This window comes from Schistocerca serialis, unplaced genomic scaffold (genome assembly GCF_023864345.2).
Source record: "Schistocerca serialis cubense isolate TAMUIC-IGC-003099 unplaced genomic scaffold, iqSchSeri2.2 HiC_scaffold_1162, whole genome shotgun sequence".
NCBI classification, from domain to species: domain Eukaryota; kingdom Metazoa; phylum Arthropoda; class Insecta; order Orthoptera; family Acrididae; genus Schistocerca; species Schistocerca serialis.
The window spans coordinates 735001-740000 of record NW_026047362.1 but is presented as its reverse complement, the minus strand read 5'-3'; the positions used below and the strand labels follow the sequence as shown (position 1 = coordinate 740000).

The following is a 5000-nucleotide window of genomic DNA, read 5'->3' as shown; positions in this document are numbered from 1 at the left end:
AGGGCGGTATCTGATCGCCTTCGAACCTCTAACTTTCGTTCTTGATTAATGAAAACATACTTGGCAAATGCTTTCGCTTCTGTTCGTCTTGCGACGATCCAAGAATTTCACCTCTAACGTCGCAATACGAATGCCCCCGCCTGTCCCTATTAATCATTACCTCGGGTTCCGAAAACCAACAAAATAGAACCGAGGTCCTATTCCATTATTCCATGCACACAGTATTCAGGCGGGCTTGCCTGCTTTAAGCACTCTAATTTGTTCAAAGTAAACGTGCCGGCCCACCGAGACACTCACTCAAGAGCACCCTGGTAGGATTGCAACGGGGTCCGCCTCGGGACGCACGAGCACGCACGAGGCGCGTCGCACGCCTTCGACTCGCCCCACCGGCAGGACGTCCCACGATACATGCCAGTTAAACACCGACGGGCGGTGAACCAACAGCGTGGGACACAAATCCAACTACGAGCTTTTTAACCGCAACAACTTTAATATACGCTATTGGAGCTGGAATTACCGCGGCTGCTGGCACCAGACTTGCCCTCCAATAGATACTCGTTAAAGGATTTAAAGTGTACTCATTCCGATTACGGGGCCTCGGATGAGTCCCGTATCGTTATTTTTCGTCACTACCTCCCCGTGCCGGGAGTGGGTAATTTGCGCGCCTGCTGCCTTCCTTGGATGTGGTAGCCGTTTCTCAGGCTCCCTCTCCGGAATCGAACCCTGATTCCCCGTTACCCGTTACAACCATGGTAGGCGCAGAACCTACCATCGACAGTTGATAAGGCAGACATTTGAAAGATGCGTCGCCGGTACGAGGACCGTGCGATCAGCCCAAAGTTATTCAGAGTCACCAAGGCAAACGGACCGGACGAGCCGACCGATTGGTTTTGATCTAATAAAAGCGTCCCTTCCATCTCTGGTCGGGACTCTGTTTGCATGTATTAGCTCTAGAATTACCACAGTTATCCAAGTAACGTGGGTACGATCTAAGGAACCATAACTGATTTAATGAGCCATTCGCGGTTTCACCTTAATGCGGCTTGTACTGAGACATGCATGGCTTAATCTTTGAGACAAGCATATGACTACTGGCAGGATCAACCAGGGAGCTGCGTCAACTAGAGCTGAGCAGCCGGCCGCCCGGGAGTGTGTCCCGGGAGCCCGCGCGAACACGCAAGCGTCCGCTCAATTATTCTGCAAACAGGAGGAGGCTGAGCTCCCCTGCACAATACACCTCGAAACCCTCTCAGGTCCCGGCGGCGCGCAGCGCCGTCCTAAGTACTTGGTCGGGTTCGAGAGAGGCGCAATCGCCCGGAGTTTGGCGAGTAGACGCTTTAGGTGCGACCACCCGTGCTCCCAACTGAGCTTGCCGCTGCCGACAGAGGCCCGGGAGCGTGCTGTCGTGGCATTGCCGGCGGGAGACAACACGCGCCACCTACGGTGGCCGGCAGCTCCAACGCCAGCGCCACAGAAGGACAAAAGCCCCACTTGGGTGCCGAAGCGAACTCTCCCAGCACAGCGCACGCGCCAACACGTCCGCACAGCTGCGATACAATCCACCTGCGAGAACCGCAGAGGCGACCGAGCAGCAGACGGCGTCGCGGCGCCGAGCGCCGGGCGGCGGCGCATCCTCAGCGCACACAGTCCTCAATCGGACCAGCACACTGCAGATGTCCACCGCGCTTCGCACCGGGCCCGCGAGGACCTACTTTGGCCGCACGGCGCCGCGTGCAGGGTGCGCCGGCGCGCAGCTGCGCCGCCTGCCGCCTCCGTCGGCCGGCGCGCCTGCCACTGGCCGCCCCCACCAGCCGGCTGTAGCGCGTGCGCCCACGCACCGCGCGGCCAGCACGCCGGGAGGCCCCCCCTCACCGGCCGGGGACGGTCCCACCCAGCCACCGCCGCGTATCGCTTCACACCCACATGCCATTCACGTTCGTGGGCATGGTGGGTATCGCTGAAACAACCGGTTGGTAGCTCAACCGATCGTCGCCATCACTGATTCACCTCTAGCGAGAACAACCGCACCACAACGGTTTACCAGTTCTTCATTTGCGTAACGTCACCAGCAAACGTAGACGTCCATCGCCATTTGCAAATTCAACGATTGTTGCATGCCTGTGTCAGGTGTCACGACACACTATGTCTGCCCACATACACGCAACAACATGTGCACGCTTCGCGAACACGTGGAAGGTGGCCCCCGTACGTATGCGATGTCCATTGCGCGAACGACTGTCAACCGGCCTCTGTCGCATGTCGCAGATGTGGAACGCAGTGCACCATGCTATCACGGTGTGTGAGAAGAGACGACTACGTCTGACAACACGCGCCACTACATCAACAGACGGCTCATGGTGATCGCCATCCACGGCATACCATACTGCAATCCAGCTCTTATAGGGAGACGACACGTAGCTGAGTGCACAATATTTGGACCGTATGGTTCGCCGTTGTTGGCGCAGTCGTGGTACGGTCACACATGTACCACGATGTATCATTCAGTACATGAGGACCAATGTGCAGTACAGTGTGTGATTTGGACGTACAACATCAGCGGACAGTTGACACAAGCCGTACCACAACGTAGGCTGTGCTTCGCCATGCGAATGCCAATGAACAACTGCGAAGGGCATTGAGCATGTACGTCCTGCTGCCGTCCGCATTACAGTGTATAGCTGCAAGGTGTTTAACATGAAGCGATACTCTGGGGACCGGGCAGTGCGAGTAGCAAACTATATTGCGGGGGTTGCAGTTAGGCAACACTACACTAATTTAACGCGTCGTATGACAATTACAGAGCAGGTTAAGGCCCAACGTGTGTTGGGTTAAGGCGCAACGTGGGTTGGGTTAAGGCGCAACGTGGGTTAGGTTAAGGCGCAACGTGGGTTGGGTTAAGGCGCAACGTGGGTTAGGTTAAGGCGCAACGTGGGTTAGGTTAAGGCGCAATATAGGTTAGGTTAAGGCGCAATATAGGTTAGGTTAATACGCAATATAGGTTAGGTTAAGGCGCAATATAGGTTAGGTTAAGGCGCAATATAGGTTAGGTTAAGGCGCAATATAGGTTAGGTTAAGGCGCAATATAGGTTAGGTTAAGGCGCAATATAGGTTAGGTTAAGGTACAATATGGGTTAGGTTAAGGCGCAATATAGGTTAGGTTAAGGTACAATATGGGTTAGGTTAAGGTACAATGTGGGTTAGGTTAAGGTACAATGTGGGTTAGGTTAAGGCGCAATATAGGTTAGGTTAAGGTACAATATGGGTTAGGTTAAGGTACAATGTGGGTTAGGTTAAGGTACAATGTGGGTTAGGTTAAGGTACAATATGGGTTAGGTTAAGGCGCAATATAGGTTAGGTTAAGGTACAATATGGGTTAGGTTAAGGCGCAATATAGGTTAGGTTAAGGTACAATATGGGTTAGGTTAAGGTACAATGTGGGTTAGGTTAAGGTACAATGTGGGTTAGGTTAAGGCGCAATATAGGTTAGGTTAAGGTACAATATGGGTTAGGTTAAGGTACAATGTGGGTTAGGTTAAGGTACAATGTGGGTTAGGTTAAGGTACAATGTGGGTTAGGTTAAGGTACAATGTGGGTTGGGTTAAGGTACAATGTGGGTTAGGTTAAGGTACACATTGTTGTAAGGAAAGGTGTATTGGGGGGGGGGGGCGGCGGCGGCGGCGGCGGCCGGTTTGTTGATTGTGATTATAGTAAGTGGATGCCTGCGGCATCATCTGATTTGCCACGTCAGGATGCACCTTTGGCTCATGACAGGCGGCGCTCTGATTCCATGCTTGTGGCAGACCTGTGTCTTTCATTCCTGCCATTGTTTGTGTGCTGTGACAGGAGGCAGTATTGTGATGTTGGGTGTACCCCTGTGTAGGACATGTGTGGGTGTTGGTGGCTTAGCTGAGCAATGGTGGTTGTCGGAAGGGTGGGGTATTCTGTTTTGTGAGTGGACCTCCCGGTCTGGTTATGATAGTGTGGATTGTCTAATGTGGCGGAGAGGATGCACTGGGTGTTGTTCCATGCTGGTGCTTACATATTGTCTTTGTGCCTGTTACAGGCAGAGAGTAGTGCGTGATAAGAGTGTCTGGCTGACGTGTGGTTGTGATTGTGAGCAGAGTCTTTCAGCATGTATACGGACAGTTGTATACATTATCTGTATTTTGATGGCTCTATCTATTACTAATCAGCGCCGTGTATACGTTTCATCCGGTTCCAGTCGAAACTGTTGTATCTCTGTACATTAGTGACACGGCGAGGCCGCCATGTAGTTACTCGTCTCGGCAGCTTCCACCGGTGTATGGCAAATGATTATAAGGAATCAGTCTAGTCGTCAATACCGATAGTGTGACGTCACATGTCTGGGGTGGGGGACGCTGCGCCCTTCCGGTGGGTCATGGCCTAGGAAGACTCTTCCCACGCAGGGGGGCTTGGACTGTCATTGACTCTTCCGAGTAATATACTTGCCGTACGTTTTTGCGACTGCGAGTGCAACGCTCACCGGTACCGAAATGGATGGAGCGCCTCCTAGCTGCCGCTGAGCATCTGCATTCGTACAGAGAGCAACGCGATCGCGTCTGTAGCTCGTACGTGGTACAGCTCGCAGCTCATGTATATGGACAGCGGGAATGTCGCATATTGGACATAACTCTTCATGAAACGCACGTTATAGGGGTGGATTGCACATTGCGAGTGCGAGCAAAGTCCGCCGTGCATCCGCTGGAGTTGCGAGTTGGGCGGTTGGGGTGGGGCACGAACGGGTGCAGGTGGAGTGATTGCCGGTCCACGACTTCGTGCGGCAGAGGCGCTGGCGTTGGGGTGCTGTTGTCGACAGAGGGTGCAGGCTTTGTGGGTGGGGTCGAAAGAAGGGCGCTTTGGGCCCATCGCTGTCTTAGTCGGCTTGGCGTCTCATAGATGACGGTATCGTCGTTGCAGGAGGTCATGTTGCGGGAGACCTACAGATGGCGGTATGTTTTGTGGTGCGCTCGACATGGCGG

The 5000-nt window shown here is 53.6% G+C and overlaps 1 non-coding gene across 1 annotated transcript in view; it reads right to left on the bottom strand.

Moving 5' to 3' along the window:
• Positions 1-1111, bottom strand: part of LOC126433210 (small subunit ribosomal RNA) — a 1910-nt gene extending 799 nt beyond the window's left edge. The window contains exon 1 of the ribosomal RNA XR_007578324.1: positions 1-1111. This exon is cut by the window's left edge and continues 799 nt beyond it. This is a non-coding gene — a ribosomal RNA (small subunit ribosomal RNA).
• Between the last annotated feature and the right edge of the window lie 3889 nt (positions 1112-5000).